Source organism: Marmota monax, unplaced genomic scaffold (assembly GCF_021218885.2).
Source record: "Marmota monax isolate L192 unplaced genomic scaffold, Marmota_monax_Labrador192_F-V1.1 WCK01_AAM20220418_F8-fsc00077, whole genome shotgun sequence".
Classification (NCBI taxonomy): Eukaryota; Metazoa; Chordata; class Mammalia; order Rodentia; family Sciuridae; genus Marmota; species Marmota monax.
Window position 1 is genome coordinate 6,183,473 of NW_026694610.1, and position 22,253 is coordinate 6,205,725.

Consider the following 22,253-nt stretch of genomic DNA (forward strand, 5'->3'; position numbering starts at 1 on the left):
TCGATTTACAGAATGAATGCACAGGGCTGAGCAAGCATGTTCAATTGGTAGCTCATGACAACATCTAAATGATTAGTGTGTAGCTGGGAGCAGTGCACATATCTATAACCCTAGAGACTTGGGAAGCTGAGGCAGGAGGATTTCAAGTTCAAAGCCAGCCTCTGCAACTTAGTGAGGCCCAAGCAACTTAGCAAGACCCTGTTACAAAATAAAATATAAAAAGGGCTGGGGATGTAGCTCAAGGATAGAGTAGAGCACCCCTGGATTGAATCTCCAGTACCAAAATAAATAAGTAAAATGATTAGTGTGTAAAATGGGAATCTGTTTGGAAAAACATTTTTGATGGAAGGACTACCCTCCATATGAATTTATCAGAAGATTCACCTTCCCATAGATCCCAAATCCTAATTAGCTCTGCATTTCCTATCTCTCTCAAGACTATATGCTGTGAAGGGTTGGACTTCATCAGCCTTTGGGGATCCTCAGGTATTGGCTGTAAGTATGACCTGAAGTATAGCCCAGGTTCTTCTCTCCCACCTAGACATGCCAGTTGAACCTGATTTCATTCATTTAAAAAAAAAAAACTTCATGATGGGGCTACTGTGGTCCAGTACTGCACTGGGCATTTGACTCACAGCATCCATCCCATAGGATATAGTCTATCCATGAAAGAACCTTCTAGTCTACGGTTTCTGACCTTAGCTGATATCACCTCGAGATGTGACTCCAGTGTTGCTTCAGATGATAGTTTGCATTCTTGGGTGAACAGGTAATGGAGCACAATGGCCCCAGATCCACTCAACCCTAAAACTGTATCAGCAAATATGCTGAGGGGGTTCTCAGCCAGCTCCAAGCCCTCAACAAAACTGAGGTTCAGGTGACTCACTTTTTCTTGAAACAATATTTCACCATTTTCCCTACTCCTGGCCCAGACAACAGACAATTTGATATGAATAATACTTCAAGAAAGTCAAAATTTTATTTTTATTCCCCATGCACAGAATAAGAAGTGTATGTATACTTTCTTTACAAGGCATGTAACACATAAATATTAGTTGAACGAAAAAGAAAAAAAAATGTTTTTTGAGAGCACTGAGGACAAAGTAAAAGCTCTAGGAGAGAACTGAGCATCATGTTGAGAGGGAAAATACTACCTCCTTCAAATGTTTGCTGAGCTTTCTCAGCTTTCAATGGCTTTACAGGAAGCTACCCTCCTCCTATCTGCAAGATCACCATTATTAGCAAAACCTACATGCTGTGTCAGGATGGAGATGGGAACAGCAGTTGACAAAGAGTTGTTAAAATATAGTAAGTCCAACTATCCTACTGTGGGGGTTCCAGCAAGGATTTTAACCAATAGAATTCCAGAAGTACATCACGATCCAACAAATGAGGACTGTGGTGGGTGCTGATATTCACAGGAGAACAGCATATCAATTCATCCCAGCCTCCATTATGACTACCCACCTGCCTGTTAGCAGGAACAATGAGCAGCTCCTCTTTGGTTTATGCTAAAAATAAAAGGTACTACCAATGAATGACACTTTACATGCACAACCCTCAGGCAAAGCTCTGGTTACCATAGCAAACCCCACTCATGACAGCAGAGGTGGAGCGCATGACATATCCAATGGCCAGAGTCTGCCTTCCTGCAAGAAAGCAGCTATATTTGCCAGATGCAATAATCAATTGCCATAGCCCTTCCTATGAATAAAAACCCAACCAACACTTGAAGATCTTAGACAACCTCTCAATTTCTATTTGCCTGAAAGAGTAGGTTCATATCTAATGTTTACTTACCAGGATGCTAATGGAATTCCCAAGATGGACCTGATTTTTAAAAGGGGGTCTAAGTCAGGCATGGTGATGTGCACCTGCAATTTCAGCTACTCAGGGTGCTGAAGCAGGAAAATTGCTTGAATCCAGAGTCTGAGGCCACTGTGGGCAACAAGAGAACCCTTAAAAAAATGGTTCAACAAGAAGAAGATGCTTTTTCATTCTTCCAATCTACAGCCTCGAAGCTCCATATCTGGAAAGAACCTGTCTTTGGCCTCTTCCATAACTGACCCAAAGTTGGTGCCAGAAAAATGGTCCAGTCTTTGAGCAAGTCCCAATGGAGAGGGTCTTGCTACCAACCAATCTAGTGACAGTGAAGTCCATGTTCTTGCTCTAGGGCTCAATCAACTGAAAAGAGATATGGAGTCAGAAAAGACCAACCCACAAAAACGTGCTCATGTGTACCAAAAGTCAGGAGGAGGAAGAGGCCATCTCTGCCTTTCCTTTAAGCATTCAAGGAAGAGGGTTTAATTCATCAAATCTCAAGATGAATCGTAAAAAGTCCCAAAGTAGAGAAAAAGCAAAATTAACTCTTAACTTCTCAAAGCTTAAGTCCTAGGTCAACTTTTCAGAGAAATAATACACTGGACAGTCCAGGAAGTATATTTCTTCTCTCTGTGTTACCTGTGTCCTGGATTTATAAGTAGGAAAAGGAGTTAGAAAGCTCAGAACTCTGTAGAGACTTCAGGGTTCCTGGGCAGTTATTGCTTCTTAGAGATTATGTATGGGACACTTGTTGAGAATAGAGACTGGCCAAACAGATCTGGATTCATATTCTTGCTCTGAATAGATAAGTACTTCAGGGAAGTTGGTTAACCTTTCTGAAAGTACAATTTTTCATCCAAAAAATAAGGGTAATTGGGAACAGGGCCCAAAATAAAGTGCTCGATTTGTTCAAACACTATCTATTTAATGTCTGCTTTATACCAGGTACTGTTGTAGGCACTTGAGATACAAGAGCAACACAAGGTCTTTGCTTTAATTAAGCTTACATTCTAACATGTGAGATAGAAAATAAATTAATAAATCAAAGACTTTATTTCAGTAAGGAATCAGTCAGTGATAGCACCCCAGGAGGTGCTACCAAACCTATAATTTAGGTTATAGGTTTGTAGACAAGATGCCTTGGAGGATCCCAGAGAAGGGCACTTGTGAGATAGAACTTTTGTTGCAGAATGGAGTGATGATGTGTCAGGGCACAGAGGGAAGAGACTAAGTGGTAAGAGAGGTGGGCCAAATGACAATGAGAATGGCCCAGTTTTAAGCTCGGGAGTGACATGATTTGAACAGAGATTTTTATAAACCCCCTCTGAGACAGAGGTGAGTAAGAGATGACTAGGTAGAACACAGGGAATTTTTATGGCAGTGAAACCACCTTATCTGATACTGTAATGGTGGATTCATGTCTTTATTCGTTTGTCCAAACAGAATGTGCCATAGCAGGATGAACCCTAATGTAAACTATAGACTTTGATGATAACATCATTGTCTGTGTAGACTCATCAGGTGTGATAATGTATCACCCTGGTGGAGGATGTTGATAATGGGGGAGGCCGTGCATGTGTGGGGGTAAATGGTATATGGGAAATCTCTGAATGTTACTCTTATGGTTTGGATATGGATTGACCCCCCAAACTCATGTGTTGTATGGTCCCCAATGCAACAAGGTTCGGAGGTAATGTAAGGCAATGATTGAATAGTGAAGGCTATAACTTCATCAGGGGACTAACCATTTGATGGATTAATAATTTGAATGGACTATCAGGTGGGCGTGGCTGGAGAAGGTAGGTCACCGGGGGTATGCCTTTGGAGACTATATTTTGTCCCTGGCTCCTATTTCTCTTGGCTCCCTAGGTGCCATGAGCTGAGTAGCTTTCCTCCACGATGCCCTTCTGCCATCATGTTTCTGCAATAAAACTGGCTGACCATGGATTGAGACCTCTGAAACCAAAAGTCAAAATAAATCTTTCCTCTTTTAAGTTGTTCTTGTCAGGTATTTTAGTCAGAGGGATAAAAACTTGACTAACACAGTTACTCTCAATTTAGCAGTGAACCTAAAACTACACTAAAGTCTTTGGAGAAAAAAAAAACAAAACAACAAAACCCTCTGACTGCTTTGAGGAGAAAGGTCCCGTTGGGACATCAAAAGTGTCCTCAGGAGTCCTGGTTAGGAAGCACCTGCAGCAGGGATCCAGGGACAGAATGACAGTGACCTTAACCATGTGGCTGCCGTGGATGGGGAGAAGAAGGTGGATATTAGAGGAAAGGACTGCCACTTACAGATCTGAATGTAGGGTGTGGGGAAAAAAGAATAATAAAGAATGGTTTCTGGATTGAGGGGGGTGAGTCTGGGGGTGGGTGCCATTTACGGAGATAGTAGGAAAAGAACTAGCTTGAAGGAGAAACATCATTTTGGTCATGTTTGCTTTGAGATGCATGTGACATACCCATATGGGAATATTAAAGGGGCAGGTAGTGCACATGAGTCTGGGATTCAGTGGAGAAGACAAGGATAGAAACATAAATTTGGAAGGCAAAACTCTTGAGATAGTTGGAATCTCCCTGGACAACATCATAAAACAATGGATATTAGTTATTTTCAATACATTGGGAGGAAGAATGTTAACTAGCTATAGCCATCAGCATTTTTTAAAATCATCTATCTACTCTCATCCTGCCATCCTTTCATATCATAAACAATCACTGAGCAGCAACTTGGTTCACTGACGCAGGAGGATCATAAGTTTGAGGCCAGCCTCAACAATTTAGCAAGATCCTGTTTCAAATTTTTAAAATAAAATTTAAAAAAGAGCTGGGGATATGGCTCTGTAGTTAAGCACCCCTGGGTTCAATCCCAGAAGCCCCCGCAACCCCCTCCAAGAAGAATGCAGAATTTAAGCTCTAGAGGCAGGCTGCTGTATTTAAATCCAGTCCCTCCAACTCAGACCTGTACAACCTAAGAGAATCTGCTTAAGCCCTCTGCCCCACCGTTTCTCCATCTGCAAACAGGTATGTAGTGGATTAAATAATGGCTCCCACAAAGATATGTATAAGGGTCTTTGAGGATGTAATTAAATAAAGGAGTTTGAGATGGGATCATCTTGGATTATCTGGCAATCCCCAAATCCAATGTCCTTAGAACAGACAAAGTAGAGCCATGCAGACATGACAGGAGAAGACACGGACACCCAGAGAAGGCAATGTGAAGGCAGAGGCAGAGACGGGAGTGAGAGTCACAGGAATGTCAACAGCTACCAGAAGCTGGAAGACACCAGGAAGGATTCTCCCCTAGAGCCTTGTGAGGCAGCCCGGCCCGGCTAACAGCCTTGATTTAGTCTTCTGACCTCCACAACTGAGAGGGAATAACTTTCTCTTGTTCTAAGCCACCAAATTTGGGCTGCTTTGTTATGGCAGCCCTAGGAGGAATAATAGTCTCTACCTCATTGGGTTGTTATGAGAACTGGATGAGTCGATTCACATAAGGTGTCTAGAACAGTGGCTGCCGAACGGTGAACACTGAAACCATTTTCAGTTCTACCCATGACTGGACATTGTACTGGATCCTGAAGAACAGAGGGGAAAGACAGCTCATCTTCAGAGATGCTCCAGATAAAGATGGCCCTCTGAAAACAAGCAGGTGAGGAACTAGAATATAGGAAGAGTGCTCAGGTGTCATATGCATTTCCCTTTGCCCCAAATTGCTGACCAATGCTTCACAGCATTCACCAGCAAATAAATCAATCATCCTCACATCTGCTCAGGTTTTCAGAGATGAGGACGAGGTGCAGGGAGGGGTTAACACAAACCTTTCCAGTATCTTCCTCTCATCTCACCACCTCACTGCTTGCTCTCTCATGAGAAGCTATGCAGATGGGGACACGCGGTGCACATTTTTTAGGGACAGCTGTCTCTTCTTTTAGCCTAATGATATTGGGAATAACAGTGACCAGGGTGGGGTAGGAGTGAAGAGTGGGCAGTAGCAAACTGTGGAGGAAAGCTATGCCAATTTTGTATGCTGAGTGATTTTGTAATAATATTTGCATGGCTGCTTTATCCTTGGAAGTTAATTTTCTTCACCAGGAGACCCATTATAGCACAATCTAGTTTTACCCAAATCTCTATAAAATAAACTGTGCCAAAAAAGAGGGGGAGGCGTCTGTTTTGAAACAGCTGAAATCAGACATTTTATGTGTCATTGGCCAACTCACAAAAAATGCAGAGTTTATTGACGTCTTGTTTTATTCAAGTTGGCTCTCTTCTCGTCTTCTTAGGTGCAGAAAATGGAATGTTGGAATACTGGAAGAGAGTTCAGGATTGTTTTTGATCACCTGCATGCAAACCTCAGTAGTCTCAAGAACCACTTAATGTTCACTGCACAGAGGGATCGAGTTGTTGAAGACACTTCTGGTGGCTAAGTCACTGGAACTCTTCCCAGGTGAGTTGCATTACTGAGTGTTCAAGCTTGTGTGTGTCACCCCAAGATATCATAGCTGACACACTTGTCTCTCTGCTCTTCAGAACAGTCTTATAGAGTATCAGAATTGCAATAACATCTCATAATGTTTAAACAGGAGGGCCAGGCTGGCCTTCTGTGAAAGGGACAAGAGTTGCTGTTTATTCTATCTTCCCCTTTAGGAATCTCCAAATCTCCTTGGTCAGAAAGGACTCCAGGAGTGTAAAGCTCCCTGGTCCTCTCTGGCCTCCCACCAGCTTCCTCTGGATGGCCAGAACCCTCCCCACTGCAACCCAGTTCCCTTCCTCTCTCCCCTACCGTGTGTATGCCGTGATCCCCAATTGCTCTTTCTCCTACCCTGTTCCCAGCTCAAATCCTACTGCCTCAGGGGGCAGGTCCCAGCCAGGGAACTGACTTTGGATTTCCACAGCACCAAGTGTGTCCCTGCTCAGACAGGAATCCTATCCTGCATTGTATGAATGCCATCTTTATTTTTAGCAAAGCAGGATGATCAGTCCTCAGACTTCAGGACAACAGGGTGTGTGTGTTTTATCTTGAACGAGTGGGTTGAGGTAGCAGAGTACAAGTCTAGTGCTTGCAAAGCCAAGTACTAGAGGTGTCCAAGTATTGATAAAAATGAGAGCAGGAGTGGTTCAGCCCAAACTCATTTCCACTCCTGCCAGAATACCTCAAAGGACTCTGTCTGGGGCAGCATTCTGTTAAGTGCAAATATACCGTGGAAGCCTCTCCTCAGGAAGCTGTTAAAACAGCACAGATCCTATCTGGAAAGAGCTACATTTACTGCAACCTGAAGGCAAAGAATTGGATTATGCTCTTTCAAGGATTCACAGATTCCTAAGAGTCCGTGATTTCTTTTATCCTCCTATGAATATCTAGGCATTTCAGGCTGCTTCTCACAACAGAATTTCCTCTACCTTCTTGCTATTATTTCATTCAAAGTTTGCAACAATTTTGTGTTCAAAATAAGTTTACTTTGCTGCAAAGTCAGTTCCCCTAAGCCTGCTTCTTCAAAACATCTTTGTGTGTCCTAGAGGGCTTGAAGAGGCAACGAAACACTCAATAACCTAAAAACAAATAATCCAAGAAGACTTCATCAGCGAGATGTTCATTACTATCTAGTTTCACTAGACTGTATCATAAAGAGAGTTAAGAATCTTAAGTTTCTGATTTTCTACAAATTGATAGCCTAGCCATTTCACTCACAGTGTATTCATGTGGGCAAGGCAAGCATAGTATAGTAGGTCCTCTAAGGATGGGGACTGGGTGTAAGGTAGAGAAGGTGCTATTGACATCTGAGAAGCCAGGCCAGGGGAGGCCTCTTCCCAGAGGTGAAGAGACTCCACAGATGAAGATGTCTTCTCCACATATTTGGTGCTTTAACAAAACATCTCTTGGCTCAGCTGCCCATCACATCACAGAGGGCCTCTTCACCCACTGAGTTTTCAATCCATAAATGATCCAGTGTTTTCTTGAACATATTTGTCAACAGAATGCAGAACTCTTGAGCTCACAGACAGACTGAATCAAATACCCTATCTGGCTTCAAATCCCCCTGCTCAGAACCCATAAGAAACATTTACCTTCCCAATTCCATTCTTTTTTTTTCTATTTCTGGAAGATGAATATTATGAGATCAAGACTTTCAAAGTTTGAAATGCCATAAAAGGATCTATCACTTTATATACAACATATGCAGAGTCCCAAAGGACAACATAATCTAGACAAAAATTATCTGGGTGGAAAAATAAAAAATAATTTGAGAATTGTTTTCTATACCTCAATTTTCTTAAAAAAAAAAAATTCTTAACGTTTCTCCGAAATTTCATTTAATTTTGAACACATGTATTGAGTGTGTTACTAAATAAATTTAAGAGCTCCTTTCCCCCCACCTTCACTAACAAGTGAGAATATTTATTTAATCTTTCTATGTGTAATCAAAGACCCATTGATAAAGCCCAGGAGATGCAGGTGTTTAATCTGCCCTCACCCACCCTGCACAATTGAGACACCAGTCCCTCAGATAAGCAAGTGCAGTCTGCAGTTCTAGTTCCAGTTGTTGAATGTGGCAAGTTCTCTGCTTTTCTGGGCCTTAGCTTCCTCAAAGGCAAGTTTGAGTGCTTTTCCTCCTTCCAAACCACAGAGGACATGGATGTCACCCAGGCTGTCCCTTTCAGCCCCGTAACATCTTTACATAAGAGGGAAGTGAAATACAGGTGTAGCCACTGCTATAAGCCAACAGATTTGAAGAGAGAGAGAGAGAGAGAGAGAGAGAGAGAGAGAGATCCTAAAAATTCCTTAAGGTGGGAACAAGGAGGCCAGGCTGCTCAGAACAGTCCAAAGCTTTTGGTTCAAAACCTCTCAAAAGCCCTGACTTCTATATTCAGCTGGGCTCTCGCCGACTTTGGTGAGAGGTTTATTCCTCTCTTGATGCACTGTTCCAAAAGACCCAGATGCTGTCATTGAGGGGCCTGCATACACACCTCGGTATCTCTCTGCATACTGCCTAAGAACAACTCTGAGAAGCAGCCATTGCACCATCTTTACACATGAGCCAGCAGAGGCTTCGAAATTCCAGTGCCCTGGCTGGCAAGAAGTTCTCTGCACTACCGGGATTCTAGTTAAGTCTCTGATTCCAATTCAGTCACCCTTCCTTTCCCTCCTGGCCAGCCCACAAGGTGCCAGGCACCAGGTTCACCTCCCCTGGCCAACAGCAGTAATGCAGATCCTTCCTCCAAGCCCCCCAGCCTCACCAATGCCTCCTAGCTCTCAGCAGATGCCCTCCTGTTTCACTGAGAAGACTCCACTCCCTGTCCCCCCAGCTACCCACCCCTCACATTGCAGGCTCCCTCACCCCCCTCTGCTTCTCTCCCACTTTCTAGGGACAGCATAAACGAGCTTTCTTCTTTCCCTGCACTTTATTGTCTCTGGCCTCTTCCCTCCCAAAACCACTTACATGGCTTCTCTATTCTCTCCCCATTCTCTTTTGCTTACCAAAAATGACTGGGAGGGGAATCTGGGAACTCTCCTGAAAAGCCTTTCTTCAATGGTGGCATCACCTCAAAATACTCTGGATTATTTGCAACCTGCACACTCTGCATGCAGTGTTGATGTCTTGCCAATCATTTTCTCCTTCATCCCTTGCACCCTGGCCCCGCGGTCAGCCTTCACTGCCACTGTTCTCCGTCTCTATCTGTGTCTTTTTCCTCCTTCTGAGTGGTGGTCCTTCTCACACTTTTCTGCCTGTCTACCTGTCTGCCTAGCTCTTCCTACCCTTGAAACAACTGTCCTCAGCATCATGTTGGCACTGTGGAGATAACTCTGAAAACAGAAAAAAAAGTTAAAAGTGCTGAGTCTCCAAATCTATGTTCTCTAAGAGATTCAGCCTCTCTGGGTTTGGTCCTGACCTTTGGTGAATTCATCTTCCTGGGAATTTTTCCCTTTGTGATTGGTGTAGTAGGGACCCGGGACCACCTCCCAGTAGGGATGCCACCGACCGTCATGGTCTGAGTCACTTAGGCCTATGCAACCTAGGGCAAGGGAGTATCCACAGCTCAGTTTGTCTTGCCAGTCCACCAGGCCTGGAGCTTTCAAGTCACAGCTGAGAGGCACCTACAGTACAATTGATGTCCCTCTATTTCTCTCCCTGTCTAGCCTGAGGAAGTTGGCCTGTTCCAGGCCTTATCTGGGCATGAATAAGATAAGGTCCTAAAGAAGCAGGCTGAGGGCAACCTGATGAACACTTATAGGGCTTTGTAGGAGCTGAGGGGTACATGTAAAGGACTACTCAGCGCCTTCTGGAGAGAGCAGCTGAAATCACAGAGACGCCCTTGAGCTGGACTTGAAGAAGTTTATTAGGAGGATCAGTGAAGAAAGAATACTCCAGGGACCACCCTATCACTGCCACTGAAGAAAAACAGCTTTGTAAAGGCGGAGCCATGACAGGTCAGGAGTTCTACACCCGTGTGTGTGTGTGTGTGTGTGTGTGTGTGTGTGTGTGTGTTGGGGGACACAGCAAGTAAGAAGTCTGAAGAGTCACAAAGGATCTGGAATTTATCCCATGGGACCCGAGAGCCACAAAAGGTTTCACAAGGAGAGGTAGAAGAAAGAGAAGGCTGGAAAGAGTTCTCCAGGCTTCTGGTTTGTCAAATGTTAACACTTCAGATTTCAGCCCCTGTGTACTTGTTCTCATAACCTGCAGGGGATCATTGTTTCTTCTCTCCAAATCCTACAGTGCCCACACTTCACGTCTGACAAATCTTCTTTTCTTCTTAGCACTGCCACCCACCAACTCGGACCTTCACAGCTTCCCCCCACCATCTTATTACCGAAACTTCTCTCGGTTCCCTGCCTCTCATCTTCCTCCAGCCCCAATTTTTTTCTGCAAGAGATTAATCACCCAAAGGCACATATCTGATCATGATAGTTTCTTGCTCAAAAATCCCAAACATTCCCCAATGGCTAGAAAACTAAGTTCCTGAAGTCCTTATCTCAGCCTCTTCCTCCACTGTATCCCTAAGGGCCTAGTCCTAATTCAGGATCAACTTTTCAGCACATACCCCTTCCTCCTAGACCTCCCCACAAAGCCTTTTAGATCCCTTCAGTCAGAAGTGACTTCTCTTCCATATTCCCAAAATGTTGTTTTTTCATTTTCTGGTACTGGGATGCTTTACCACTGAGCCACATCCTGAGCCCTTTTTATTTTTTATTTGGAAACAAGATCTCACTAAGTTGCCCAAGGTGGTCTTGAACTTGTGATTCTCCTGTCTTCCTAGTAGCTGGGATTACAGGCATGTGTCACCTTGCCCAGCTGCCAAAATGTTTTATTTGGACCACACTTTAGTTACTTTACTCATTCATTTATCCCTTCATTACTTCATCCAGTAAACATAGGGCATCTACTACATGCCGAAAATGCACTGGTTTGCATCACAGCTATCTCTAGACTTCTCTTTTAGACTAAAACTCTGACAGTAGGGAGGGTGCCTCTTTCATCTATGCACATCCCCTGGAAACTCTAAGCCCAGCAAACCACAGGTACTCCAAAAATAAAATGATTGAAATGAATAGAGAAATTATCATAAGTTTCCTTAAATAGTAAACTGCCGTAAGTGCATGCAAAATCAATTTCAGTGATAGATTTAAAGTATGATTCAATATTTTTCCAGGAGCATATTAACTATGTCAAGGGAGATGCATTTACATACTTTGCATGGCTCTCATTCTTCCTTTCCAACACCTGCCCCGGCCCCCTACCCCTGCCTCCACAACACATGAAGGCACACCACTATACAGCTTTTATGGAAGAAGCAGCAGTTCTTGGCCCATTCTAATGGAAGAAGGAATTGATGAAGCCAGAAAAACCACCTACAGCCAGGGGTGTGTTCTGAGACATTCTATTCCACCCCCACAAGCAGCCCTCCCACACCACACCTGCCAACTTGTACCTACTTGACTCCCACCCAGAAGTCACAGACCAGAAAAGCTGGCCCAGTAGAAATACCCAAGCCCAAGCCCAGAGCAGGCTGAGTGTGGGAGACTTCCCCTGGAAGGAGTCCTGAAGGTCCGAGGCAAGGTCTGCAAGGGTGAGTCATTTTCTGCAGCTGCTCATCAACCACCTCCAGTAGCTTTATCACAATTTATCAAGGTAAACACATGAACCCAACAGACCCCACCTGTGGGGGGAGGAAGAGGCTGCAGCCAGCTACAAGTGATAGAACTAGACCCAGCTCTATCTCCCAGCACTGGCCAATCTCCAGTCCCAAATAGATCTGGACTCTGCCCTGGTGCCTGTCTCCAGTCTCTGCGACCAGTCCACTCCAGACCTTGTGTTCTTCTCACCTCAGTGTCCCTTATCATTAACCCTGCACAGATCAGGGTTAATGAGGGCAGGCTTCTGGACCCTTCCCCTGCTCAACTCAAATCTGCGCTTTAATGGATTATACCAAAAAAAAAAAAAAAAAAAAAAAGGAGCAGCCGAAGACGTAAAAGGTATTTTGCAAATCCGAGAGGAGGGATGGGGGCAGACACACACCAGATTTTAGGGTCTGAACTGAGCTTAGGAAGGAGAGAAAGATTTCCATATTGGAATGTTCCCGTCTCCCTAGCAGATGCCAATAACCGCTCCACACATGCCCTTGCTCTTCAGGAGCCCCCTCCACTCTTCGCCTCTTCTCTGGTCAGAGGGGGAAGAAGCGCTGGAGGATGGTCCGGGAGACAGACCCCAATCCCTCCGCTCCATGTGGTTGCTATGGGAAAAGGACTCCTGGCCATGTCCTCAGTGTCCCCAGCAGTACGACTCCGGTGGTCCTAATGTTGCAATCCCGCTCTGTCCAGCCCTCTCCTCTCCACCGCGACCCCCATGCCCTCGACTGGAGGGGAGAGGAGTTTGGACCACCTAACGTGGGACCCCGGTTGGGGACCCCGACTCACCGCCTACCTGGGGCTGGGATTTCCTTACCCGATTTGTCACTGAACTTTCTGGGGTGCCAGGCTCCCCCCCGACCCCGCACGCCCAACCGGAGCCCTAAGTCCCGTCAGCAGCGGGACGGTCGCTTCACCTGCTCGCGGCTCGGCTGAGGCTCCCGCTACTCCTCTCGCTTTTAGACCCAGGCGCCGCCCGGCGGTCCCGGCGCAGAGCCTCCGCGGCTGCTACCACCAGCGCCGACGCCGAGCGGGTGCAGAGCTGCAGCGCCGCGGTTTGCAGCAAGCCGCGTGAGGCTCAATCCCCGGCACCTTCGGCTCGGCCTGCGGCGCGGTGGGTGCCTGCAGCAGCAGTCCTGCCGCGTCCCCAGCCCGGGGCCAGCACGCACTGGATCTGGGAGTCGGCTCCTCGCAGCGCTGGGGATCCGCCGAGCCTCCAGGATGGGCGGGGATTCCCTCCCTCTGGTTGATTCGAGGGGCGGGAACTCCCTTCCTGGAGTGACAGAGACGGGGGGCGGGGATTCCCCTGTAGGAATGACAGGGTGGGCGGGGATTCCCCCCTCCCCGCACCCCACCTGGCAAGCCCCTCGCGGGCAGGTAGTCTCTCCGGATGAACCAGCAGTCCTCGGGCTCCGGCTTCAGAAACCTGGGGATCCTGGGAGGAAAAGATCCAGGGAGACAGCAGCTCATAATTTCCATACAGGCAGGGCTTGGGGCGCCATCTATGTGGATGAGTGTGAGCCGTGGATCTTGAAGTTGCTTCACATAGCATCGAAATGCCAATTGCCTTATCACAGAATGCGGTGGAGAGGCCAAAGGAGATGGGAAGAGATATTCACCCATCCCAAGTTACCCTTGACCTCTAGTTCTTAGGATACCAAAGTTAATTTCGCATTGGTATGAGAATTTCAGGAGAGGGGACCTCTTGGCACTTCAGAGCTGCTTAATCCCCCAGTTAAGCCCCTGAGGGAAATCCCAGGGCCCCCGGGTGGCGGTTTGGGACCTTGTGAGCACTAGACAGGAACTCCTGCTGAGTGGATTGTAAGAGCTAATGCCAGTCGCTCTTGGCCTTGTTCCAGGTCACTCGAAGAACAGGAGCCCCAGGCTTTCGGATTCTTGGTTTCCGTGATTTTCAGGAAGGCCTTCAAATATATTTGGTTCTTTTTTTGTCATCCTTGTCATTCTGCCTACCACAGGGAGAGGATGATAAGAACATAATAGCAAGACTGCACAGCTCTGCAAATTAAGCTCTCTTAAGAGGAAAAAGCTGGTCTTTTTCAAGTGCTAGGAGATAAGAGTAAAAACATATAAAAAATTACAAAACCTGGGATAATGAATAGTTGAATAATGCTTTTGACATTTTCTGCAGAGCAATAATTGGAAATCTTTGCTTTGAGGGGGATGGGGATGGGGATGGGGATGGACACTGTTGGGCAGCGGCTCTGCCCAGCAAGGCAATAGGCTCTGGTTTCTTGGAAAAGCAGATAGACATAAATCACCTGCACAGACTTCACAGAGCTGCCCAACAGCCTTAGAAGCCAGAATAGTCTGAAGGCTTTTGGATATGGTATTTCCAGCAGGCTTTGGGGTTGAGGAAGCACTTGGATTCAGCTCTCCTTCCGCTTTTTCCCCCACCCACCCTGCACTACTGGCGATCAAACCCAAGGGTACTCTACCACTAAGCCATATCCTCAGCCCTCTTTTTATTTTGGGACAGCTCTTGCTAATTTGCCCAAACTGACTTTGAATTTGCAATCCTTTTGCTTCAGCCTACCGGGGTTGCTGGGATTACAGGCCAGCCCACAGCACCTGGCTGCTTCTTCAGCTTTTAGAATTACCAGGCTACTTGAGATTGATGCCTGCACAAATCCGAGCATCATGTATTAGGAGTTTTGCAATCTCCGGCACCCAGAGTTTCTCTCCCTATCTGCAAATGCAGAGATCACCTACCATGCAGGATTGCTGAAAAGGTCAGCAGTAGCCCAGCTATTCTGTGCTGCACTTAGGAAGGGCTCAGTAAAATGGTAACTATTGTCTAGAAAAGTGTTATTGGGATACCACACCAAAAAATCTTTCCACGATTGTTCAGGACTGGTGTTTTCTGCTTATTTCACAGTCCCAGGTTCATCTTCCACCCCTCTCTCCCAATCACAGGAGCCACAAAGGGGCAACCCATGTCTTCTCAGCACAGGCCTCCTCCATACTTCAGCACCCATTGAAAGTTTGCTGAATAAATGAATATGCACATGGCTTATCACTCAAACCATACTCTGTTATTTCTTACCTACCCCATTCAAAGCTTTTCACTCCATCCATGTACATTTTTTCTTTTTTGTCTTGCTATGGGATTGAACCCATTTTAAGACAGTGGGATTTCAGGCATGTGCCACAGATCTTAGCTTCCAGGCCTATACTTCTAACCTGTAAATTATGTTTCCTCTGCCAGAATGACATTTTCACCATTTTGTATCTGCTAAAATCTCAGAATTCAATGTAATTTCTTCTGGGAAGGCTTCTCTGATCACTAGCACCAAAATCAGGTGTCTTCTTTCTGATTTTGGTCTTCTTCCTGATTAGATCTTGTTTGTGTTTCTAAAGCCTAGTGTCCAACCCAGTAGCTACTCACTAAATATTTGCTGAATTAAAACAAATTGCTAAATATATATGGGTATGTGTTACACATTATCTATAAAAATAATAGATGCAGATGTACAATTTTATCTTTCTCCTTCAGACATTGTCCTGTTAACCTGATTAAAATACTTCTCATTTCAATCACTTTTTCTCTAATATTTCCCAGTTATTTTTTGGTAAGTTCTTGCTTGCTAATAATAGCTCAACTCACAAGGGGTCATTCAAATGCATGGAAATTTTGTTTTGCCCTTGCAGTCTTGTCAATTTGGAAAGCTGGCAACTGAAGGCATTTATTTTCCAGTGTTTGGAGATCAAAAGGCAAATCCTTTCTGCCCCCTTGTTAAATATTTAGTCACAGATTAGTATTTCTGTCCAGGTTGCCATTTTAATTTATTGCTCAGAATATACATGATATGGAAGAGGAAGTTGTATACACAAAAGCTAAGTATTAAGAATGAGAAGAAAATAAAAATAATGAACAAAGAAAAAAATCTATTATCCTGGGCTACAGTATATTGGTGACAGGTAAAAGAATGTAGTGTCCTTTAGGTGAGTTACATAGATTCACATGGACTGCAATAGCATTTGGTTTACCTTGAGCTTTCTCCCTTTATGAAGAAGAATCTCCCCACCAGGCTGCTGGAACTGAAACTGGTAGTTTCATTAACTCTTAAAAAGACAGCTTTCTACCTGCCCTCCTCAGGGGCTCTTCCTAGTATGTTTTTAGGGAGGAGGAGAAGGAGACTCAGTCAACAACTGGCTCAATTCCCTTTCTCTCCCCAATCTCTGTGGGTTCATTTTATCTCCAAAACAGATTCTAGCTTCCTGTTTACCTAGGTCATTACCCTCCTTTCTTTCTTCCACAAATTCCTGGCCACTGAATCTTCCATTCATGACTTCACTTTGGAATGAGCCACCTCCCTGCCTCCCCCCCCCCCCCCCCCCCCCGCCAAAGAGGGTCTTAAGAAGAATAAGTAGCAATGACAGTAAAACATGAATTCAGTGGATTTAAGTCGGGACTGTACTTAAGGATTCCCAGGAGATTGGAATATTCAGATATCCCAGCCCTTCACCCCGACACCACCATGCCCTGGGTCTTTGGGATGGGGTCTTAATGCTGCATTCTTACCCTAACCCCAGTGACTGCAGTTTGGGTGGCCCACAGAGCACACTTGGAGAAGCTCAGAAGTAGAGTGACTTATAAAAATGAGAAGAAGACTAAGTTGTGGGCTGGGGTTGTGGCTCAGTGGTAGATCAGCTGCCTAGCACATGTGACACACTGAGTTCAATCTATAGCATCACATAAAAATGCATAAATAAAATAAAGATATTGTGTCCATCTACAACTAAAAAAATATTTTAAAAAATAAATTATACACTAGCAAGAACAGATAGTACTTACTACTTTTACAATGTATATAGATGATTGGATCATTCTGTAAAAGCCATATAAGAATAGAGTAAAAGTTCAAGTGAATTGTCATGAACTATAGTGACATTTGGCTCACCTCTGAGCTTACATGTTCCACAGATTTAGGGAACCAGCACATCAATGCTGCTAAAAATTAGAATATGAGAGAGAAAAGGTGAGGTTCAAGGATGGGGTTATAGCTTTACAGTGCTTGCCTAGCATGGGTAAGGCCCTCAGTTCGATTCTCAGCACCACATTAAAAACAAATAAATAAAGTTTAAATTCTTTTAAAAAGCAGGGGGAGGTTCAGTTTTATTAGCATAACCAGTACTTGGCAAACAACATATCAAAAATAAGTTATTATACAGGACATATAGGTTTTATCTTATAATTTGCTATTGTCTTTATGTTTGCACAAGAGATAGGACTTGAAAGTGTCTTCTTGGGGCTCCTGGCTTTTATCGCCTTGGCACTGTTGTGTTCTCCAGAAATTGAGACCCTTGCGTCCTTTCTTATTCCCTGTTCCCACACTGCTGCAATTCAGTCAAATTGCCCTGTATCTAAATTTGAAGACTATTTAGCTATTTGTATGTAACACATCCTCATTCCTACTTCCTGTCTTGCCTACTGATCATTCTGCTCTGAACCACTCATTTTGAAACAGCATCATTTTAAGTCATAATGTGCTATTTACTCCTTCAGATACTTCTACCTCCAGAGAGCCTCAGTGAATAACCTAAAAAAAGTAATTACAAATATATTGTCTGTTTTGTTTTCTTTGTTCTTTATTTATACTTCCTTATCTCTTTTGCCAATCTTAGGACCTGTTTTTACTGGTACAACTACTATGAACACAGAAATTAAAGTTAGGTAAATGATACCCAGCTCAAAAGAGCAACAGAGATCAATAGCCATGTTCTGCAGGGTGTGTGTAAATGTGGGTGAATTTCTCCAAAATGGAGATAATGTTACCCACCTTCAAAGGTCTCATTAGGATGTTAGGTCTCAATGAGATCATAAGTATGAAAGTACTTAGAAAAAAAATTAAAGTACTCTTCAAATGAGAAACTTTGACAACAGCTGCCATTTTTTGAATGGCAAATTCAGTTTGTCATGAAATATACCTGAATAACTTACATTTCATCTCAACTGCTGTGGTACAGCAGGAATCGCCACAAGCTTGATAAGGCCATTGATAAATGACCATTCACAATTTCTTTGCATGATGTCTGAATAGTAGGCCAAGCATAGAAAATGCATTTTTCCTCTTTCTGTGTCCTAGAGAACCAGTCAACGAAGTCCATAGAAAGTAGAACCTTGGAAAAGCTAGATTTGGTAAAAAAAAAAAAAAATCATTGTCTATTTACTTATTTTGTTTTAGCAAATGCTAACAGCCACCTCCCTCTCCCCATCTGGCTATCAGGGTAGTTTCCCTATAGGTTGCTGCTTGAAATGAATCCAGAGGATCAAGTTCTTGGTTGGCCTTTATTTAATTCAGGAGTCTATCTCATTTCTGGTTAATAGAATACCCACCTTCCCACACACACACACACACAATGTTTGATGTCCATTTCCTGTTTTTGTTAAATTTTTCATGACTTCGGGGAGAAATAAATCATCTTTTCCCCTTATTATATACTTACAACAAAGCAAATAACTGCTTTAAGTAAATAATTTGCTAGCATAATCTGGAATAATTAGACCACCTGGAAATAAAGAAGAAAGAAACAAAAGAAGGAAAGTCAACACAAGATAAAAATCATGGGATTCTAGAACCTGCAGGAGTCACCTTGGGAATCAACTTGCCTACTGCAGTTCTGTGACTTACTTAGAAAGCACTCCTGAAGGGGACACAGCTCACACTTCAGAAAGGCTGTGAAGATAGTCAAGTGACCTCTATTTTGCCCATCATTTTGGCAATGCTAATTCTACTACTGCATAATATATAACACCTGATTTTCACAATCCAGATGCTGAGTCTCAGGGCTGAAGACTCTGAAGATGGAGACTGATATCAAGGACCGAGGTCATTCATGTTCCCTGTCATTGAAGGGTGCACACATATCTGTTTCATGCCCTAGGAGAGGAAATATTCTCTAGTGAAGGCAGCAGACTTATAAATTAATTCCTTATGATAAATTCCAAATGCTCCTCAAAGAATGTTGTTTTTCTTATTAAAATCTTTTGAAATGTCCGCTATCAGTCAGAATGTCATGGAGCTTATCAATATTGTATCTCCAGCATGAATCTGCAAAAAAAGTGCTTTTAGAGATCAAAAGAATTCACAGAAATGTGATAATGCAGAATGTTGTGTAGCAATGTTTATCAAACTTGCTTTATTGTAGATGCATAAATATTTTTTTTCTGATAAGGGCTCATAAGTTATCCCAAAACCAATCCCCTGCCCCCAGATTGTTAATTGACAAAACTTTATTCAAAATCAGAGTGAATAGTCCCATGGATAACACTGCATATTACAGTTTTCCACTGGGTCAGAACTTGGGTGAGGCAACAGAGGTGCTAGGGCACAATATTTAAGGAGGCACCTACTTGCAGGAGCAGACACAGCCCTGTGAATGGATGCATAACATCAGGACTGAGTGTCTCCTTAAATTTGCTGCCTCTCCCTTGTACTGGTCCCAGTTCTCTGAAGGAACACTGAATGCAGAAGATACCTTGGAAGGTTTGGATGCTAATCAGCAGAGGTAAGCACAGCAATAGTGATTACTAGCACAAGTGTCTCTGGATGAAGTGGCCTTATGTTTCTAATCCCAGTGATGTTGGCAGCAGGAGGTCCACAAATTGGAGGTCAACCTTAGCAACCTTAGCCTGGCCTCAAAATAGAAAAATAAAAAAGACCCAAGATGGAGTTCAGTGGTAAAGTGTTCCTGGATTCAATCTCTACTACTAAATAAATAAATAAATAGCACAAGTGTAAGAGACTTTGTAGGCTTTGCCAACAACTTCAGGGGTGACCTTGGACAAGCTGGGTTCAGACATCAAACTTCATGAAGCAATGCTTTGGTGCCCAGCCCTGCTCTGCCCTGCCCTGCCTGTCTCCACCCTGGTTTCCTCTGTTCCTTCATAGATGACCACACACACAGTAAGCACAACTGTCAACACTTCACAGATTATTACCAGAGCTGGGCTGGCACCACCACATCCATGCTTTCTATTTTCTACACATCAATTAAATTCGGGTAGGCGGGGGGCTCAGCAGCCTGGGAGACGTTGGAAACTTGAATGATAGCTCTTTCTTCACTTTTTCACTGATCCCTGCTCATGTAAGCCTTTGGTTAACCACCATTTACCATGCGCTCATCCCCATCATACCCTGTCTGGACCTCAATGCGGTTTCCTCTTCCACATTGCCTCCCAACCACAGTGCCAAGGAGTATGCCCCTCCAGAATGAAAAGGTGTCCCCATTTCATCAGCTGCTTCTCTGAACATTCCTGTCCATCTCCAGACTTTCATGTTCCACTGAAAATACAGCTCGCTTTAGTGGAGTCTTTGGACTCCACTATCAAGGTCAGGAGTGGTGTGAGGGACTCCCGTGTTTATACTCTGTAGCCTGTCACTTCCAGCACACATTTATTGGGATACTTGTGCCTGGATTGCATCTCCATAGAAAACTTCAAGATGAAACCTGGCATTCCCTGGGTTTATACCTCTCAGCTGAAGCACTGATGGAAAATAATAGAAATTTGGGTAGATGGTGAATTCCTGGTTGCCCATCTTAGTGGCTCATGACAGTGTCCAGTACTTATTTCTCTGGCTGACCCACTCTCCCATTTGTGCAATAAGTATTTCAAACTTTCTTCAGCATATTCAAGTTTCTGACACCCAGGACCTGGCTTTTTAATTCTTTTTAATAAAAGTTTTGAAATAGGAGCTCCTTTAACTTTCTACCTTTAGGTTGAGAGGTCTTTCCTGAATCAGACCCACCTTTTCTTCCTTCCTGGAGTTGGCATCTCTCCACTTAGATATCCCTTAGTAGCCTCAAACTACATAAGTACAAACTGAATTCATGATCTCTTTCTCAAAACTTAGACTCTGTCTTTAGCCATCCTAGTAAATAGAACTTAATACTCCTAGTTGTCCAAACTAAAAGCTCCAGCGTTGCTCACCTCTCCAATCCAAAAATGTATGCTAATCAGCTCTTTCTCAAGTAATAGTAGGGTTGACCACTCTAGTCCAAGCTCTCTTCATCTTTTGTCTACATCAAACAAGTTTTCTTGGAACATAGATATGCTCATTCATTTATGGATTATCTATGGCTACTTTTACTAAAAGGTTGAATTGAGTACTTGTGATAGAGAACATACAGCCCACATGGCTGAAAATATTTACTACTTGGTCTATTACAGGACAATTTTGTTCACTTAACCCTTGATCTACATTATTGCAAAAATCTTCCAAATGCCCTCTGCACCTGAGTTTCATGCTTTGTTCTCTGACGCATTCTTCATAGCTTGTATAGTTGGTCATCTTTTAAAAATGCTTTATCACCATGTTTGGAACCCTTCAAAGCATAAATTTCGTGCTTGGGATAGCATGCATTGTCCTTAGCCCAGCCTCCTTGGCCCCATATGATTGGCCCTGTCTGTCACTCCACCCTCCACTGTGCCTCTGTCCCTTTGTCTCAAGTAGTGCTGTCTACCTTTGGCTCCTCGAGCACACGGTGTTCTTGCATTCCACAGACTCTGGAGATTCTTGTTTCCTTTGCAGGAGAGGCTGTTTTTCTCCTTCAACATATCCTTCATTCAATTTCTACTTATTGGTCAAGCCTCTGCTTCAACCTAATTTCCTTCTCTTTCTCCCAGATTAGGTTAAGTTCCCTGTTCCATGACTCTATGTACTTTTATTTTCAAGTTCTTATCTCTACTGCCCTTAATTCTATGTGAAATCATCTGTTTACTATTTGCTTTTTTAGATACAGTACAAGCTTCCTGATAGAAAATTTTCATTTATCTGGTTTAGAGAAGTAATTTTCAGGACCTGGCATGGTTGGTGTCTGGCACATGATAGCTACTCAGAAAACATTTGTTGAATAAATGGGTGATTAGCAATAATATCACAGGACTGTGGTGAGGATAATGGGGGCAATATACACATACCACTTAGTTCATTGCCTGGTACTGGCAAGAGTTAGATAACATTTGTATTTTATCATTGTACTCTTTCTTTTAATTAATTCTGGGATTCTTGATTTGGCAAAAAAAAAAAAAAAAATAGGGCATCTCAAAAGCAATTTATTCTCATCATATGTAGCATGAATTGTTCTTCAGTTGATTCCTTCTGTGTGGTGGTCTATAAGAAGCATATCTGTTTTTTTCATAATATAAGACCTTTAAAAAGTCAATGTAGGGCTGGGGTTGTGGCTCAGTGGTAGAGTGCTCACCTAGCACACGTGAGGCATTGGGTTTGATCCTCGGCACTACAAAAATAAAAAATAAAGGTATTGTGTTCACCTACTA

The 22,253-nt window shown here is 43.6% G+C and overlaps 1 protein-coding gene across 7 annotated transcripts in view; it reads right to left on the reverse strand.

Moving 5' to 3' along the window:
- Positions 1-13,155, reverse strand: part of Pdzd2 (PDZ domain containing 2) — a 365,774-nt gene extending 352,619 nt beyond the window's left edge. For 6 of the 7 annotated variants that reach the window (XM_046422305.2, XM_058572096.1, XM_058572093.1 and 3 more), the window contains exon 1: positions 12,868-13,150. The gene's annotated coding sequence lies outside the window, so the exon portion shown is untranslated. Of the gene's footprint in view, positions 1-12,867 lie in introns of all 7 variants that reach the window. The other variant, XM_058572097.1, reaches the window with a different exon arrangement.
- Between the last annotated feature and the right edge of the window lie 9,098 nt (positions 13,156-22,253).